General features: G+C 40.7%; 1 protein-coding gene and 1 long non-coding RNA gene across 6 annotated transcripts in view; one reads left to right on the top strand and one right to left on the bottom strand.

The window, feature by feature from the left end:
- Positions 1 to 773: 773 nt before the first annotated feature.
- On the bottom strand, positions 774 to 14,154 carry LOC140581849 (uncharacterized). Its single transcript, XR_011984871.1, has 3 exons — positions 14,092 to 14,154; positions 4,070 to 4,126; positions 774 to 1,783 (listed from the first exon to the last, which is right to left on the bottom strand). It is a non-coding gene; the product is annotated as an uncharacterized lncRNA (long non-coding RNA).
- Positions 14,116 to 20,373, top strand: part of LOC111843952 (CMP-N-acetylneuraminate-beta-galactosamide-alpha-2,3-sialyltransferase 1) — a 27,799-nt gene continuing 21,541 nt past the window's right edge. For 2 of the 5 annotated variants that reach the window (XM_023811979.2, XM_023811980.2), the window contains exon 1: positions 14,217 to 14,480. The gene's annotated coding sequence lies outside the window, so the exon portion shown is untranslated. Of the gene's footprint in view, positions 14,481 to 14,959; positions 14,979 to 20,373 lie in introns of those variants that run through there. The other 3 variants (XM_023811983.2, XM_023811982.2, XM_023811984.2) reach the window with 3 other exon arrangements.

Here is a 20,373-nt window from a genome sequence, read left to right as displayed (position 1 = left end):
AATATGCTTAATATTTAAAAATCAATGATTTTTTTTTGTGCACATATTGTGTATTTTAAGTAGGACTGAATGATACTGGAAATAGTTCACACTGTGAGATTTGAAGTTTCTGTGATGTTTAGGAGCTGAAAACTAACTATATAGCCACATGGAACTTATTATCTACCAACAGAATCTGTCAAACAAGTTTGTGGTGTAGGGAGCCGCCCACTGGCCCAATGACGGAATCCGATTGGACAGCTGAGGGCTCTGAATGTGCGTAGGTCCTTCTAAGCATTCCTGAAAAGTTACTTACTGTTTTAGGAAAAACCAAATTACATCTGACTCCAATTTAAGTACTTTAGGGCTTGAGTTAGAATACCCTAACTGGTAAAATCAGGACTGTCCTGATTACTTCTAGTAAGTACTTCTAGCTAGTTTACTAGCTGCGCTCATCCTGGCAGTAATGATGTGTGGAATCTGCCTTCGATCGATGCGTGTCGATCCCTATCACTCGATTACCTACATTCAGCATAATCTTGGTGCAGGGACTGTGGGGCAGGTGCAAACCCTTAAGTTATTGGCTTGTTTGGTCTGTCTAGCTCAGGGATACCTAGAAGCAGTATATCTGGGTGATACAACAAGATGGTGTGTTTGGTCACCTCAGCTCAGGGACAGTCTGAAGTCAGTCTAACTAATTTCTAATATCTAACTCATTCAAATGACAGGCTGAACGTACACTGAAGTAATTAAAGCATAATTTATTAGCTGGGTAAGACAGCATACATCCATTGTCAGTCATAACCACAACACAGAGACCAACATAACTACATTATGCACCTACAAGACAGTATAAAGTGTCACACAGCCCAGGAGAAGATGAACATGGTAGTTGTAAGACAGATCTGAATACAGATGCTAATTGCGCAGCACAATGTGGGAGCTGTGATTATAGAGTGCCTCCTAACTAAAGGCAAATACATGTGAGTAAGCTAATCACACTTAGCATGTGGGGGCTCTAGCTATAGAATGTCCCCCTGACTGTCTCCTGGACCCTTCCTTAAACACCAAACCAAACAATGGGTTTTCTTTGAAGATGGTGATTCACCAAACTCTGACCAGATGCCATGGTTATTGTTTACTTAAGAGTTCTAGGATGTGATATCTTTGTGATCGCCTTCAGGGTATACTAATAAGTCACTGGGCAGATACCTTCTCAAGTCAATGGTCACTTGGAATGTTTATGATGGGGTCATTAGAGTCTTTTGATGACTGAGGGGGCAGAGCTTTTGAACAAGGCAAGATTTCTCACATTCTCTAAATCTTCATAATATTACAATATATTAGTTTAAGACTGAAACCATTATATCGGTCACACTGAGACCATTCAAATGAGACCAAGCATGAGTATGTATATCGATTACATTAACAGACAACGCTTTTCCCATTTTGGCTTTGTGTGTGATCATTTGGGACCTGGAACAGGAGCAGGGCAGCAGGAAGGGAGGGTGGTGGGATGGGTTTATGATCTGCGCATCTAGGGGCTGTTTCTCGTTCATTGGGGGTTGAGATGAGCCCACTGATCGGTTGGTCTGATGGCCTCTGCACAGTCTCATCGGAGCCGAGTTGACGGCTTCTGCCATGTGAGTCCAGTGCGGCAAGCAGCCTTACAGTGGCGTCAGCAGACACAAAGCAGTGCCGATACACTCACTGCAGAAGACGAATCTCTTTCCATGAACAGTTCTTGTTCGCTTTTCTCCTCTTCACTCATTTATGCTTAATTTCTCACAACGTGCCACACGGTCTGCGAGCGAGTACGTCAGCAAGAAAGAGAATGATAGTGATTGTCTCGGAGAGCATAGAGCACATGCTGAGCTCATGTACAAGCAGTAACAATAAACTTTAAACATTTTTTTTTTACATATAGGCCTACTAGATAATGTTGAAAAAGAATCATCATTAAATTTGCAAAACTTGCTAAGTTTTGTTTCCTATGACTGAGTAAAAATGTCTAAACACAGCTCATTGATGGTTTGAACCCAGTACACTATCATGTGCTCCATAACGACATTTCAGTGAATGACAGACCGCATTTACGATGGTCGTCCCATAAGATTATAATAGAACTGAAGCCGTTGTAACATCACAGCACAATGCATTACTCACGTGTTTGGGGGTGATACTGGTGTAAACAAACCTTTATAGCACATAAACTTATGTAAAATACATATTTAGTATTTAGTAGATTACTCAGTTATTGAAATAATCAAAAGTGACAGCCCTGATTGATATTCTTGGTTTCAGAATGAGATGTTTAACAAGCTGGTGTCCACAAACTTTTGGCCGTATAGTGCACATATTCTTGGAATTGTCTCTTAAAACTGCCCTTTTTCTCTCCCTCATCATTTACCACATTTATCCGTTATGTCTCCTTGCCATTCCCCAAAGGTCCCTTGTATCTTTTGATTCTAACTCCACGGGCTGAGCTGGCTCATATGCCTTTGTGAAAGTCAAATCCTCCTGAGCTAGCAACTTTAGCTGTGTAGATTCCAAGCGTAGAACTGTTACAAACTGTTCTCCAAATGTCTCTGCCAAGTTGATTGTTGTCTCAAAGCCACAACACAATCACTCACAACCTGTCCCTACTTTTGTAGGCATCACTTGAAACTAAACCTCTTTGCAGCGATCCACGCCTTGGGGTGTAATGAGCTAGCAAAACATGCTTCCATTCCTCATACCATTAGGTATACTGAGATTAGATTTCTCAATAGTTTGTAAGTCTCAGAATCCATTACAAAGAGAAACACACATGGTTTTTAATCTTCCTTGATGTTATCTGCAACCGTCCATGTTCGCTGCTCCAAAAGCTTAACATAATTTCCAAAATCCTCCTGTGACTCTTTGAATTAGTCAACTTGTCCAACTTCTCCAACTTGCTTTTCTTCTGCCAGTAGTTATATATTACACCTGATTCCTTCCTTATCTGGCTGCTGTGAACCTTCATGCATGTCCTTGTATAATCCTTGTTGCCATTTGTAATATGCACCCTTGTGCAAATTAATTGAAACAAGTTGTTACACAGACATGCATGCAGTGGCCTGGGACCTGCTGGTTTGCACAGTCAACAGGGCAGAGAGTACACTGAGTGGATGGAGAGAGGAGGCACTGTGCCCACAGACTGGCAGGCCTGTTCGGGTGGGGTTAGGGCTGAGTGGATGGACAGAGAAGGCACTGTGCCCACAGACTGGCAGGCCTGTTCGGGTGGGGTTAGGGCTGAGTGGATGGACAGAGAAGGCACTGTGCCCACAGACTGGCAGGCCTGTTCGGGTGGGGTTAGGGCTGAGTGGATGGACAGAGAAGGCACTGTGCCCACAGACTGGCAGGCCTGTTCGGGTGGGGTTAGGGCTGAGTGGATGGACAGAGAAGGCACTGTGCCCACAGACTGGCAGGCCTGTTCGGGTGGGGTTAGGGCTGGGTGGTATAACTGTGCTTCAGCCATCCATGTATGTTTCAAGTTAATTCTCTGGGGTTCAGGCACCTCCCCATGTCATCATGGGGTTTCCTCTAGGTTCCTGGTTTTCCCCCACAGTGCAAAAACATGCTAAACATAACTGGAGGTACCAAATTCCCCATAGGCATGAATGGTGTGTGTGCCCTGCAATGGATTGGTGCCCCATCCTGGGTTATTCCCATACAATTTTATATCAGTCCACCAGGTCCTAAATCCGGACCCAAGGTGATAAGTATGAATTCAGGTAACTGATGTCCGTCTCATTCCATCTGCATATAGACACGACAACTTGTTTCGATTAATTTGCACAAAGGTGTATTTGGGGCCATTCGCCAAAATAATGGGCAGGATAGTGCAGCTTTGCTTAACTGGTGTTTAATAGTGAAATCACAGTCAGCACAATTACAACTCAGTAGATTGCATTCTGAAACCATATGCATCACATGAAATATATTGTAGCGCTGGTGAAATCTGTGTATCCCGGCATGTCTTGTGTGTGTGTAAATAGCCATATAATAGTAAATATAAACAGTCAGCCATTATTAATCCAGTCTGTTGTATTTAACTTGAAATACTCACCTAAGGTGGTGCAGTGGGGAGGTTTTGGTTCTTTTGTCACTCCTCAAATTTGCCACCCTACAAATATCATAACAGCAAGAAAAGTTAAGGCTGCAAGGAGATTCACTCTGTGATGGGGCAGAGGGATTATTCTGAAATTTCAAAGGAATTTGAAATTCTTTAAAATTCATCTCAGTCGCTCTACAGGAGTACATGAGTTAGTACTGCAGCATATGGAATAAACGTTAAAAACAGAGCGTCAGGGAAACGGAATCATTTTTAAAGGCCCCCTGGAGGCTGGTATGTGAAACACCATACATACTTTTTGTTTTTACACATGAGCAGCTTTTTTTTTTTTTTGCTGCAGTTCACACTTCTGTTCCTGACCATGAAATGAAAAGACTCTGTGAAAAATCACCTGGAGAGTCATTTTCAGGAGGCCCAAGCTCATCCTGATCTTTGACCCTGCCACCAAAAACAGAAGCAGATGTTTTCCTCTAGAAGGTTAATGGTACCTTGGGAAGTCGGGGTTCTCAGAGAGCCTTTGCTCATTCCTTTCCATAAGAAGGAAGTACGAAAAACTCAAATGAAAAAAAAAAAAACAGACAACCCGGTGAGTCACATGCTCATGTGTGAGTATTTCTTAGTCATAGTATATTCTTCACTGCAGGACCTTGCATTGTCGACCTTGGTTCCTGCATGTACTATCTAATAATGTAATACTTAAAGGGACCCTTTCAGGAACAGGCACCAAGTGCCGACGTAGAGAATCCATACAAACAATCATCATTCTGTCAAAATAGATAATGGGCTCATTTCTCTACACACAAAAAAACCCACATTTTCATGACGCCACAGGTATAATGCAGTCAATGTAAAAAGCACATCAAGCTTAGCTAGCTAATCATAAAGCCATGGAATAGATAAGCTGCAGTGACATTTAATTTATCAGCAGTTACCTGACCTAAGTTTAAGATGTTGTAGCCCACTGATTACACCATTTTTTTAATTAGGGTGTCCTGCAAAAAAGCATTCTTCAAAGTCACCTACTGCACCATCACTCATATCATTTACGTCCAAGATAAACAGAGCTTACTAAAACGGACTTTATGTCACAATGTTCATTTCTGCAAAATGGACTGGTTAGATAAACATCAGCAAAGAGATTATTTGTGTTGCTGCTTTAGAGTTAAATTAGCCCCTCTATAATATTGTTGTTTAATATGCGCACCGACAAGACATCTAGCATATCAACTACCAAGAAATAAGTTTCCTAGAAAGACTGTGGGCTATTTTTATTCAAATTCAGCTGGGTTGTAAAGAGCTAACCTTAACTTTTCTTTTAAAGCTAACATCTAGCAATACGAGATTAGGTTTAGTTGACATGCTTCACATTTATATTGTGAAATTCTCTGTCACAATATGTCTCCTGGGAATAAAAAATTCTTTAAAATATATGTCAGCCAATCCCTTGAGCCTTCAATTGCATTTCTTCAAAAACTTGTTTCAAGCAAAAATGATGAATAGTTGTACAAGAAAACGTTCTGCTTATAATATACAGCATCTCTCTGTTCTAGTTATTATTTGCAGTTGTTTCTGCTGGCAGATCTAACATGACCTCCGGATTCATGTGGCACTGTGTTGAGGAAAGTTAAAAGGGCCTGTCTCTGTTGTTTGTTTACTGGAATGATTCACATCAGTGAGAGAAAATCTTTTATTTAAACACTGTCAAGCTTCTCGGCTGTCAGAGAAGGAGGTATAAATGCTCACTACAAAGGCTGGTTAATAAAACGTCACCTGTCATAAGTCTGGGGTGGTAGAGAACCGTGTTTTGAGAAACTTGTGGTCTTGTTCATGTTTGATATATGGCAAAGACTTCAGACTAGTACTGCTGCTACCGCAACGTCATTTTACAATATCTGCATGTGCAGGGTTTCTCCACACAGATATTTTGAAACATTTCCCAAACATTTTTGTTCTTTCACTCATGTCTTATGCCCCAGGTTGGTTGAACGGGCAGAAGGCCTGGCTCAGCAGAATAGCATGGCAGCCATGGTTTGTCTAAAGCCACTTTTACGAGTCGTGGTCCTCACCGTCAACTACGGTGTTCTTTTCTGGACTGTCTGAACAGTTGACCCCATTCTGGAGTCCCAACGGGGCTATATCCTTCTAAGGTCATGCCTTTTGGTCTGCACACAGCATCAATGGAAACGCAAGGAAGAGTTGTCTAAATTACTTCTGGCTCACGCTGTCATTTACAGCAGCTCATAGGAAAATCACCAATGTCATCTCAAGGAGGGCTTTGGACATCTTTACATAGCAGATGCTTCTATCCAGAGCAACATCCAATTGAGGAAGCAAGGTCAGCCAGTCCCTGGAGTAATTGGGGGTTAAATGGGTTGCCTAAGGACCCAATAGAGACATTCCTCTGCCAGCAACAGGATTTGAACCAACAACCTTCTGACCCCGGGTACAGCGTCCTAACTTGCAGAGCCACACACCTCTCCAAGCTTCCATTAGTACCTGGTTCCCTTGTCACGCCCTGTGACTCCTCTGCCCATGTGCTGGATACATATTTACTTATTTTTCATCACTTTCCAAGTGATGGGTGAAAATGTCACTGCTGATATATGGTTTTATTGCTCATCTTTCATGCTATTAATATGTCTAGTGGGCTTAAACTGATTGCAAATCATTACAGTCGACAGCGAAATATTACCATGCAGCTGAATTATAAATATGAATGTGGAATTCATTCGCTGCAGAGGATACATGTGTGATTTTGATATTTCCTTATGATTCTCATTTCAGTGAAGCTGCAATGCAGTTACACCCGTGTCACTCAGAAAGACGCTGCTGCTACTGCTGTGTTCCCTTTCGTCTTCAAAGCACACAGCGTTTCACCAGTCTGATGAGAAACAGGCCAGAAAACAGTGATATGAATGCTAACTAATCCCACAATGTCACACCAGTTGTAGCATCTTCCACAGACAAAGTCTGAGAGTAGAACCTAAATCATTTTAATATTTTGTAAATTCCGCCCCAAACACAGCTTGGAGTTCATTGTTTTAATAAGAATGGCAGCGTAATTGGGGAGTCTCGAATGCATCCCTGGGGTTTCCTCTTATTTTATTCTATTTGCATTGTACTGTCATGCTTGTTTTTGTAAGCAGAATAAATATTATCCCCTTGTAGAAACTTTACTCAAGTTCTCACTGATGGTGGCCCAATTACACTACTGAAAATGTACATCAACACTCTCCACTTCTTCAACGATCACTTTCAAATATTTTATACTGCTAATATTGTACAGGATCATGGGGGGCGGGGGGGGGGGGTAGATACAGGTAGCATAGGGCTCAAGACATAGGTACATCCAGGATGGGATGTAATGCCAATCTATTAAATGACATTCACATACACATGCAAAACAGGCAATTTAGAAACACCAATTAATCTGACTGCAGGAAGAACCTGGTGTACTCATAGGAAACCCTGTGGAAACTGGAGTACTCAGAGGAAACTGGAGTACTCAGAGGAATCTGGAGTACTCAGAGGTAACCCTGCAACACAGTGAAAAACACAAGTGCCACATAAACAGAGCAGCAATAGGAATCATACCCCCATCCCTGGAGGCATGTGTGCATCTGTGTGATTTCAGGACTTTTACTTGCCGAAGAAGAGAATATTAATGACTTTCATCAGAAGCCACTTCTTTATTTCTTTGTTCTGTGCTGGACTGTTTATTTGTAATAATGCTTTCATTATACTAGATGTTTCCTTTCACAGCTGTGCTTTTTGTTCAAACGGTATGGAAAATAATCATATTTCAATGACGGGTTGGCTCAATGCGGTATTAGTCTTGGCTGTAAAGCAATCCTTGGGAAAATGAAAGATTTTGGGTTTTGGCCTCAACTTCAAACGTGGCACAGGCAGAGGGTGAACACAGGATTTAAACTACACTGAGCATTACAATCCCAATTTCCTTTTTCCTCTCGCAAAGGATGCTTTCAGAACTCCCAAACCTCTACTGCTACTGCAGCCTATGACCTAAACGAGGCAGCCATCCTAGGGGGCCTGTCTTGTGGGTTGCTGAGGAGCCCAGTTGTCCTACGGGGTTTTAGGTACACAGCCTACTGCTATGCTGGCTCTTCGGAACCCACAGACTATCTGGACAAAGAGATCTAAAGCTGTTGCTCTTCAAAGCAGAAAGCAGCTCTGCTGCCTGCAGCCACAATTAAGCAGTCCTCCATACTTAAACACTCCCAGGTCCTCTGCATTTTCTGGAGCCCAGTTCAAATTAGTTATGGCTGATTTCAGATCTACCACTACGTTTCTCATTTTAAGCACATCGATAAAAGATAAGATATATCTGGATTGATATATGAATGGCTCCTAGTATGTAATCTGACCTTCACCTAAAGCACAATAATAATAATAATTATAATAATAATAAAGAATTATATTTAATAAAAATAAAACATGCACAATAATTTACATTGCTGTATCTTCATTGAACAGACGGTTTAAAATCAAGGTCATTGTTGAAATGGTTTAATGATGATACTTTATTAATTCCTGTGGGGAAATTCTGTTTTCAGCTACCCCCATCCTGCAGCCCCTAGGACACACAGACGGGGGCCGGCTTGGGGATCAGAGCGAGGGATAACCCACCTCTGAAAGAGGGAAAAGAGGGAGATCCAAGAGGCGGCTCACAGCAAACAGAGGACTTTATCAACAAAACAGAACACAAAATGAGTAACCACAAAATAAAACGACCATGGGGAGTCAAAAACAAAACAGGAAAAATAAGAACTAACTATAGTCACACAGCAATGCAACTAGGAAACAGGGAACTAGCCTGTTAGACAACCATAGCTACAACACAGAGAACAACTACAATGACTGAGTGAGGAAATGAACAAAGGCAGACACCTACATAAATCGAAAACAACGACTAACAAGGGGCAGTTGTGGGCTAAAAGGAACTAGGGGCAACAAGGAGCAGGTGAGGTCAATTAACAGATACAGCAGGTAAAAACACCAAGATAAACTAAAACAAGGAAAACGGAACATAATCCAACCAGACAGCAGGGAGCAAACACAAGGCACTGTAACTAGAATATGTACATGTAATAAACCAAGAGAATATATAAAATAATAAATGTTAAACAACAAAAAAAACTGCAATCCACAACAAAAGGAGTGATGATGGCCAACTTCTCAGTCACGCAGCTGCCTGGGGAATAGGAAAACACACTACAGACTGAGGGGCTATAAGACAGATGGGGGAACAGTATGGCCAGCGACACCTGCTGTCCAAATGGTGACAAGACACATGGGAGAGGGTCAGACGGGCAGCGATCTTGACACCTACGGAGCATATGGAGCTTGGGGTTAAGGCCCTTTCTTAAGGGCTCATGGACATGTGAGTATTTTGCCAAGGCCAGGGTCATTGGCCAGTGACCTTCTGATCACAGGTACAGAGGCTTAGCCCGCTGAGCCACAAAATGCCCTAGGGTGATGGCCTGGATAAAGAGGTGCTCCAATCAGTTCATTTGTTGCTCTCACCTGCCATTTCTTATAAAAAAAAGACTCACATCTTTTTCTTCATAAAAGAATTCTGTTCAATATAACCTGATCTGGAGAAAAAGCTGTTGAAGATTACAAGAATAGAAGGTTTACAAAAAGATTTCTAAAGACTTTGGCCTCCATCGGTCTTCAGGCAGGGAGATAGTTTACAGAGGAACAGAGGAAATTCAGCACTATTGCTACTCTTCCTACAAGTAGCAGTGCTGTAAAGTACTCAGACAAGTTAAAAGGAACTCCAGGGAGACAGCTGAATCTGAATCTGAATCTGAATAAGAACAACTCTCAACGGGAATTTATGTTCCTAGGGGCTTACCACAAAGAGAACCAGCACTCTCAAACAATGAACACTGCAGCCTGTCAAGCTTGCTAAAGACCACTCGGATGTTCCACAGTCTACTGGAACAGCGATCGGTGGACTTATGAAACAAACGTTTCTCCAGTTGTGTCTGGAGAACACAAAATAATGCATGCCAACACCAAAATCCCATCCCAGCTGTGAACCAGGCTGGAGGGAGGGCAATGATGACGGGCTGCTTTGCTGCCTCGGGCTCTGGATGGCTTACAGTCATTGAGAGACCAGTGAATTCCAAGTTCTACCAGGAAACTGTCAGGCCGTGTCTCTATGATGTAAAACTGAAAAAGTTGGGTAATGCTACATGAGATAGAGCCAATACACTGAAGTAAATCAACAACATTGTGGGTCAAACAGAAGAAATTTCATATTTGACAATGACCAAGTCAGAGTCCGGACCTCAATGCTATTGAAATGCCGCGACGTGCACTGAAGGGAGCACTTCAAAGAAGACATTCCAAAGAAATTCATGAAATGAATGTTTGCACAGAGAAATGGGCCAAATACCCTCCCAACCACTGAGCTGGTTTAATCAACAGCTACGGAAAGGGGGGCATTTTAGTTTAGGCTGACTAAAACCCAGGACTGGTTACAGAAAATGGGTGGATGGATGAATGAAATACATGCTGTATACTGTGACAGAGTGACACAGACCCTATGGAGCAGAGGGCGGAAGCGTGAGCCGTAGAAAGATGGCTGGGTGGAGATATATATAAAAATAGGTATGTTTATATACTGTACCACAAATTATCCAAGGCAGAAATTTAGTATCCAGCTTTATTTGCTTCACTGTTATTTTTATATAAAGCAACAAATAATGTTGCATAGCTGTATATTTTGTGAAGCAGGTTAAATGCTTTGCTGGGGGGTATTTTATAAGAGTCCCTCACAGAACATGAATCAGTAACCTTCAGTCTACCCATTATGCGACAAGGATTCCAAATCCACTTCATTTCCCGTACATAAAATCAAGAACTACATCAAATATACCATACATATTAGGTTTTTCTATAATAATGGACCGGAAGTGAAGAGGTCATGTTACTAAAAAAAATTAAGAAATGCACAAAAACAATATATGAGGGTATGAAAATGGAATTCACAGAAGTTACATAAACCACACATAAGAGTATAACACAACAACTGTCTTTTCTACATCTCAGTATGAATGCCATATAAAATCATCCATATAACTTCAATGATGCAATTACAACCTTATTACTTATTGAGTTCGTGCCCTTTGAAGATAGGAAGTTCTTGAAGGCTGTTAAACTACAGTCCGGAGCAGATGCACGCAGGATATTCCCATCACCGGTGTAGGTTATGGGTCTGGGGTCAATGGCAAAGACCGTGCATCCTGTGCGAACAGCACTGGGCACTGAAAGAAAGCTGGAACCCAAGGAAGAGAAGAATGTGGGCCAAACTGACCATGCCACTTACTGACAGCCCTTTAGGCCGGGAAACAGAAATATATCTCAGGTATGTGCCTGCAGCGGGACAGAGTCATTTATCCTCAGATTTCATTTCCATAAAATTCCTAAAGCTTCTATTATACACACTGACGCACAGCAGATTGCAGTACGTCTTACAGAGCTCACGTGGTACCATAAGGACCTCTATTAGGTTTGACGTGCATTTTGGGATTGCTGCTATTACAAAAGCAGAAGCACATTAACATGGTCAGATCCCCCTGGGCTATTTGAATTGTCTGAGCCCCCCTACTATTTTCTACAATGGTGTAGCTGTCAACCAGCAGTGGGGGGGGGGGGGTGCAGTGGTAAAAGTTGTCAACCAGAGAGGCAGTTTGCTTAAAATGTTATTAATGAGGCTGGCTGCGGAGGAGGTGGAGGTCCCTAGCACCCCGGGGTGAGCCCGCGCATTACAGCGCTCAAGACCTAAAGTTACTGCTGATAAGAAGAAGCTTTGGAAGGTTTATACAGCTCCGCTGGATTTTCATTGAAGCTATGTTGCAATCTGACAAGAACACGGAGCCTAACATAAGAATGATTATCAGGAGTCACTTGTTTTCGCGTGAGGTGTGACCTGCAATGACCTCCTTGTTTACACTTGGTTTTAAAATGCATCTTGGGCCATCGGGTCACAGCACTAAATAAGTGCAAACGGCCAGCAAGATGCACTGAGATCCAGTCACTGTAACCACGTGCTGATGTGGTCTGGGACGCATTTCACCGCATAGCCTTTGTAGTGTAAACACTATTGCGGCCACTAATGCTCAATATCTGTGCGGGGGGCCATTTGACCTTCTAAGTGACGCAGACTAATGAAATCTGAACACGTGGTCGGCTGGACACCTTGGAGACCCGGGTTAGACACAGGTGTAAGCGGCGATGTGTTTTGGGTGTCCACTGGCGATCTGATCTCCCATGATGCATCTGAAAGCGTAAACGGGGCCAACGTGCACTGTGGTATCTTGTTACCTGCCAAGGTACTTTAATCAACTTAATTAGCATTCGGAGATTAAATAAGCTATATGGTTAATACTGTATATAATGGCAGAAATCTGGTTCTTGCACAGACGGCTAATAGGAAGGTGTAGTCAGTAAAACTAAAGAAATTCAGATATGGCATATTACACTATTTTGTATTACACACTATTTTGTATTACACACTATTTTGTATTACACACTATTTTGTGTAATACTGATTTTGGCAAATAAATAAATAAATAAAAGCTGTTTCTCTTGAGGAAATGAGTGAAAATGGCCAAACATTAATATTGTACTCTTGAAAGGTGTTGGGTATTTCTGTGAAGCGATAACGGCAGTTGTCAGTTAGAACATCATCCTGTGAAAATTCCATCCATCTTCCAAACGCTTATTCAGTAACACTTTACTTTAGGGGGCACGGATACATAGTAATAACTCATGTAGTACTGATTTACATATCATGAATACATTTAGCTGCTACTTGAGATGACAGACACCTCATTAATGATGAACAAACATGACAGTATTTCACTTGTTATTCATTACTCGTCCCTTCAGTGGTTGCTTAGTAGTTCACAAAGATTCACAGAATTGACAGATATAGTAACAAATATAGTAATTGCTGATGCGTCACTATTCATTAATGATGAACGAACATGAGATCAGTATTTCACTTGTGTTATTCGTTACTTGTTCCATTGGTAGTTCACAAGGGTTTACAGAATTTACAGATATAGTAACAAATATAATAACTGCTTGAACTGAAAGATGTGTTACGATGCATTAATGAGGTAGGTACGCGTGTAATTGTAAAAAAAAAAAAGTTTTGTCGCCCTCTGTATCAAACTCTCTCCTACACTATTTACTACAAGCAATTTAAAGGAAATAATTATCCTGAATGCATGTATCTGCACAGCCCGGGAGAACATGCGAACTCCACACGGTGCAGAAGAGGGAATTACAATACCCTGGAGGTGAGGCATAGGGTCCCTCTGCAGCCCTAATTAAAATGTGAACATACAATATAATTGAAGTTACTTGAAGTAGTTTTTATTGTGTAGGATACAGAAGTAGTGGGTAATGCCCACTTGGGTGTTAACAACAGTGGGTATAATCCACAGTGGAGAGGCTTAACACCTAAACTAATATGCATATTTAGTCCTTTTGACCGTTTAGACAACGCTGTGCATATATTTCTGTGAATACACGTATGACTTCTCTGTGTTTTATACCTCTCACCGTTGCCTCACGGGGCAGGACTGACGCCCTGCGGATCGCCTTTATATCTCCGCCGCAGCAGATCGGTAAGGACGTGTTTTTCCTCTTTATTATATCTTAAGTATTTAGTCGCCGAGGCACGCCAAACGCACGCTAGTTGCTACTCCTTGATCCCGAAGTCAAAGAAGTCTTTTCTTGTTTACACAAGCACCCAGGCTTGTAACTATACACTTGAGTCACCACTATTTAAAATACTAATGAAAATGGACATCAGGGACGCATCTACATGTGTCACATGGTTATACACAAATTAACCACTACTCTATTTTCGTGTTAAGCAGCTTGTTAGTTTAAGGAAATCCTGATGGGTAGTCGCCAGATCGAAGGCATTTACAAGCCACAGAAAAATATAAACGTGTGATTTCAGCGCGTACCTGTTCCACGGTGAGAGGCTCATCAGCCGTATTTATTCGGCATCTGGAAGGGGGCGTTTCAGCATTTTGCCTCTCCAATCCACGTGGATGCGAGTGGGATATAATAAGCAAAGCCTGCTCGGCGTGTTACACGTTACATCAGCACGGTAAAGCTGCCTGGACCTTGCTCTTTCATTATGGACACACTATAAGCACTGATCGTAACCTTACATCTGCGACCGGGGCGTGTTTTCTGGAAGAGGAAACCTACAACCATCACTAAGGAGTATGAGGAGCCGTCTTGTCTTTGGTTTTAGGCAGCATCAGAAATGGAAAATTGAACAGAGGATGGAATGAATACAAATCGTGGTGTTTTTCATTTTTAAATGCACGCTGTCCGGCAGTTGATAGTAAGTACACAAGGCGTAAAACGTCGCAGTGAGTTTCGCCGTCTTTGGCGATCTGTGAACTCTAAATATAGTTATGTGGGAAGCGATAAAATTTAGTTGTGAGTATTCTAACGCTTTACAGTTCATTATATATGTATATATAATAATGGTAAAGATGTTGACCAGTTCAGTTTTGTAAATGCGTGAAACAGCAGATTTCTACACCACAAGAACTGCAAACTCTGTCTAACATGCATCGTAGTCCTCACTGCAGTACAGGAGAGTAATATTAAATTAAGCATACGATTTATTAGATATATAATTATATATAGGCTATATAATAAACCTTGCTAGGCACCTAGCCGGATTGATTACGATGAGTCAGAATAACTCACTTCGTTAAAAATAGTTTAACCACCATGATCTCTTTTCATATTTCATTTGAAATTCCTTGTAATAAATTCATTCGCGCTCAATAGCATGTGTCATGCTGCACAACGAACGATTGGAATTTAAGGGGTAAAGTAATTGTGCAGTTTTTTTTTCCGTTTACTGCATCGACTAAATATTTCCATAGACAGTACAGAAGCGTTGTGGTGTGTGTGTTTAATGCTTCATCGTCAGAATTTTTCTCTGGAGTACATCTACTTCTTTAATAGAAATGCATAGGGTATGACATTCATACCATGAAATCGTCAAGGCTTCTACAGAAACAAACACAATTATTTAAGTAGAGTTTATAGACAGATTATACTAAATACATTTTAAAGGCCAGTGTATATATGAAACCTGCCTGTTGCTTATCTAAAATCTAGAGTATATTGCTACTGAAGTGTAAATGCTACAAATTATAAACCACGAATATAGCAACAAAATATTTTTGCTGGAACAGCGAAGGACATAGAAAGTAACTCCTTATCTTTTCTCCTTACTAATTAACTCCTTGTTTTTCTGTACCTTTTCTGAAATGCTTCTATTAGTAGGAGATAAAATGAGAACGGTTAGGTAGAAACAGTAACGGTTAGGTAAAATGTAACTGAGCGTTTTAATTAATCACGGCATTTCTCATAATAACATTTTTTTTTGCAAGTGGTAGTTATTTAAAAAATCCTGACCATTTGACGCACAATGCTGTGGCAATAGTACCACGTCCATAAACTGTTATTATTATTGTCATAATTCTTATTATTGAAAACAGCAACAAAAACAAACAACAACAACAACAATAATAATACAACTAGTGATTCACGAATTAACAGAACATCATTGCAGTGCTTCGTCGGAGGCTTTTAACTTTTATCTCCATCTAGCGGACAAATGCGGTTTATTCCTCCACAGACACCCCAAGAAGCTCAGGTAATATCAAATCAATATAAAAGGAGAATTATTTCATGCAGACTGATTTTATTTCATTCAATTTTAACTGTATGCATCAAAGGAAGTGACTGATTTACCTGCAGCATGCCAAAGCACAGTGTCCTAACAAACCAAGATCATCAACGTTCCCTCCTCGCAGAACTTCAGTCAGGAATGCCGAAAATATACATTTCCAGTGTTTCGTTTTTTTCATCAGGGCTGATTTGAGATGGGTCTTTATGTTGGGGATAGATAGATAGATAGATAGATAGATAGATAGATAGATAGATAGATAGATAGATAGATAAAGCAAAAACCTTTACCATAGGCATAATCATATGTTACATATATGGAAAGTAATCATTTAACATTGAATCAGACAGTGTGTGGTTATTCAGCTTGTGCTGTAGGTTGTGTCCCAGCTCAGGTGTAGCAGGTTTGAGAGGTAGCAATTATTTTAGTTTTGTGTGGGTGGCATGGTGGCACAGTGGTTAGCACTGTTGCTTACACCCCTGGGACCCGGGTTCAAGTCTCCACTATGGCTCCATGTGTGTGGAGTTTGCATGTTTTCCTGTGGCTTATTAGAATTACCCATAGGTGTGCATGTGTGAGTGTGCTCGGCAATGGTTTGGCGCCCCATCCTGGGTTATTCCCTGCCTTGTGCCCATAGGCTCCAGACCCCCCATGACCCTGAACAGGACAAACGGTCACAGAAGATAGATGGGTCTGGTTTTGTGCTGGTTGGCCATCACCAATAACTGTGATTTTTGTCCTGACCCATTCGTATAAGAGATGCACGCATTTGAGGAAACTGAGAAGCAGGCAGCTACAATCTCAGAAAAAAAAGGGCAAAAATTTGTACCTTTGACTTGCCACTGAAGCTGTACCCTCAAGGGTCTGCCAATTGTACCCTTAGCTGTAGGTAATCGTACCTTTTAAGGCACAGAAATAGACTCTCATTGTTGTACCATAGCGGATGATGGTCCAGCCCCAGAGACAAACAAAGGTACAAATTTTTACTCTTTTTTTTTCTGAGAGTATAGTATCGGTGTTTTCAACCTACAGTACACTTGTTTGAGCAAGATGAGACGGGAGGTTTCTGTACGAGAAAAGCTGAGGATGGCACATGGGCTTCTAGCAACCCCTCTCGGTACGCTCTTAACATAGGGGCAAATTAAAGGTGCAGAGACGGTCTGGCCGTAACGTAGGTGTGCTTACTGTCGGTGAGATTGAGGTTGAGCCCTGCTGCAGTGTCTGCGAGGGGCTGGGACACAACCTCCCGGCATCACCTGAGTAGCCGATGGCAAGAGAGACAGGACCCCAACCACGATGAGTGTCTCCCGTCAGGGTACCACCGTATCTTGCAGTGTGAACAGAAGGCTCTCGTGGTTGTCCGTGCCAGAGGCAACTGCAAGGATGTCTGCAGGAGGGCTGCCATAGGTTAGGTAGCTTTGCCTGGGGGAAGAGCATTGGAGGAATAAGGCAGGATTGCCTTTGTGGAATTAGTCACCCTGGTTTACAGTGCAGGCTTTTTATTATTATTATTTGAGAATAATAAACCCTTGTACAATAGGGAGGAGATGGACAGTAATAATAATGTTCAACTGATGGTTATAGGGACTGTTTACCAAACATATATTTATAAAGGTAGTATATAGTTCTAAAAGGAATATTTTCACTAGACATAAATTATACTCCTTTCATAAATGCAGGCTCATTATGTCTGTTTCCAAATAGCCAGCTAAGGGTAATGGAGGATATTGTGTGAAATGTTGTGTTTGTAAAGGCGTGTTTGTGCGTGTGATTTTATTAGCAGAGGGAACAAGTTCAGGAGCCAACCAAGCCGAAATAACAAAACACTTCTAACTAAATAAAGATACTCCTTTACTAAACCTAAAGAAAAAAATAAAAGTGCACAAATTTACCTACGACCCTCACTAGCTCCAAAACAGTGAGAAAACAGTGAGAAAACAGTGAACGCTGACCTAAGATAACTTGTACGCGCAGGGAAATGAGTCACGCGGCACGTCTCTCAGCGGAAACAAAGGGTAACGCTTCAGTCTCAGCCTTGCATTCGCTGTGACAGCATCGTTTGTTGGTGATAGTGCTTTTTTAATTGAAAATATCAGGTAATACACTGTACTTTATATCATTTTGGTAGCCATTGCTCACCAAAAAGTTATGCAATAGTTGTACAAATGTAACAACCTAAAAATTTGAGATTTATAAACAAATTAACGAATACAGAGTAATAATAAAAATAAACAATGGACCGCATGGCATGCACTCTCTCTCAATTTTTGTCTCATATTTCAAAATGTTTTGCTTTTGTTCCTACATTAAATACAAACCCTTAGTATGACTCAAGGTAGTAGTGCTGTGTCTGGCTTTACGAAAAAGGTGTCATTGTTTTTTTTTTTTAACTTTGCACATTGTTTGGATATATTTATTTTCTTTACATATTACTGTTTTGATAAATGTGCTTAGATGTGTTTAGTACAGTATATGCTCTTCTTGTTTTATCCTGTTCATTTTGTGTTTAAATGCTAAAACAAAAAACATATTTAGGTGTATTTTTTTGGGGCCGGGAACCAATTAATTGGTTTTCCATTATTTCTTATGGGGAAAACTCGATCAGAACTCGAACTTTTTAGGATTCAAACCCGAGTTCTGAACGGATTAAGTTTGAGTTCTGAGGTACTACTGTATTTACAGGTCATTTACAAATAACAAACATCAACAGTGTAACAGCAACAGGTGTCAAGCACAATGAATATTAGCAACACAACAAGTACAAAACAAATTACAAAGCAGTGGCATGATTGTTCTTGTCTGGACAGGCCTTATAAGGGAAGTGAGGAAAGAAGAAAACCAGCCTAACAGAATGGAGAGGTATTAAATGTAATAGTAGGGGGGGAACAGAAACATCCACTCAATAGGCAGAGTGAACTACACTTTGGGGGTCGTCACACCCCCGCCATTAAGAGGAAAGCTACATATAGGTTTTCTTTTTAAATGTGACAAAGAGATAGTGAATCTGCACACTGCATTTTGACCGTTTCTTACGTACTGTTTTCAAATTGAAAGTTCAACAGATCAAACACCAACGCATGAGCCTTTGATTAGTATTGGACATTCGATGCAAAAAAACAAATGGGTTGGGGTCTGTGTAACTAGGACGGGTTCTGAACTGAATTCAATATATACTTTGGAGTGTTGAAGGGCCAGTGACAGTGTAAGAGCTTCTTTTTCGATGGTGCTGATCTGATGGTGGTGGATGGTTAACTTTTCTGTAGTCATATGTACAGACTTTATGTGGTAAACCACTTGTAAATGGCCCCTTTGAATAGCCCTGTAGTAAAGGCCATGGGGAATTCAGGGAATTTACTGGCTGGGAGCAAAACCAGATGACATAACTATTTCTGGAGCATCATCCAAGATTGATTTTTTAAACCACCTGGATTGTCCAGATCCTTTCCTATGCACAAGAGATTAATAAAAGATTTCACCAGTTCTATGAGAAATTATCAGAAAACAATTGTAAACAATCCCTTAAGCAGTGTAAGGTGACTTCCTTCTTAATTTTAATGTCTATGTTTCATTATTTATTACTGTAGGTTCCATTGAATAAATTAATTTGAGAAACTGGATTTATTTTACATGCTAAATATTCCTTATATGCTTACATGCTAAATTATTTATGCAGCATAACTAACACATCTCTAGGGAACTGTCACCCAGCAGTTAACAAAAATAAAATTCCATTATTGCCTATTTGCAGAAATTAGTAGTGCTTTCACAGAAGTTTTCAGCAGATCTGGATTCTTTCAATTGTAATTTCAAATTTTAAACAACCAAACCAAACAAAAAAATAAATCAACAAGAGATGGTATAATGCTTTTCTTGCAAACCATCATTTTTTAACGATTCACCTTCCGGAATAAAATGATGCATTTAAATAACCAAGTTCAAAATAGAAAATGACATTAAATATGTATATTTTTATCTTCAAAGCTTCAAGAATTTTCAACAGAGGCATCACAAAAACTGTTCTTGTCCTTGTAAAGCACTTTAGGGTTGATTTCTAGAGGCATGGAGATACAGTGGTACCTCAGAACTCGAAATTAATCCGTTCAGAACTCCGGACCGAATCTTAAAAAGTTCGAGTTCTGATCAAATTTTCCCCATAAGAAATAATGGAAAACCAATTAATTGGTTCCCGGCCCCAAAAAATTACACCGAAATTTTTTTATTATTTTTTATTTTTTACCATTTAAAAACAAAATGAACCGAACAAAACAAGAAAAGCATATACTGTACTAAACACATCTAAGCACATTTATTAAAAACAGTAATTTTTAAAGTAAGAATATACTGTAAATGTATCCAAACAATTTGTAAAGTTAAAAAAAAAAAATGTGTCATGCCCCGATCGCTTCCGTGTGCCACGCCCCCTCGTTAACCCAGTGTGGAATCCCTGTGTGTTCAGCTGTTTCTGACTGTTGTCATTAGTCCTCTGTATTTCGTCCGCGTTTCAGTTTGTTTCCCCAGTCTGGTC

Source organism: Paramormyrops kingsleyae, chromosome 23, assembly GCF_048594095.1.
Source record: "Paramormyrops kingsleyae isolate MSU_618 chromosome 23, PKINGS_0.4, whole genome shotgun sequence".
Classification (NCBI taxonomy): domain Eukaryota; kingdom Metazoa; phylum Chordata; class Actinopteri; order Osteoglossiformes; family Mormyridae; genus Paramormyrops; species Paramormyrops kingsleyae.
The sequence above is the reverse complement of the archived record's forward strand: the minus strand, read 5'-3'. Positions and strand labels throughout refer to the sequence as shown.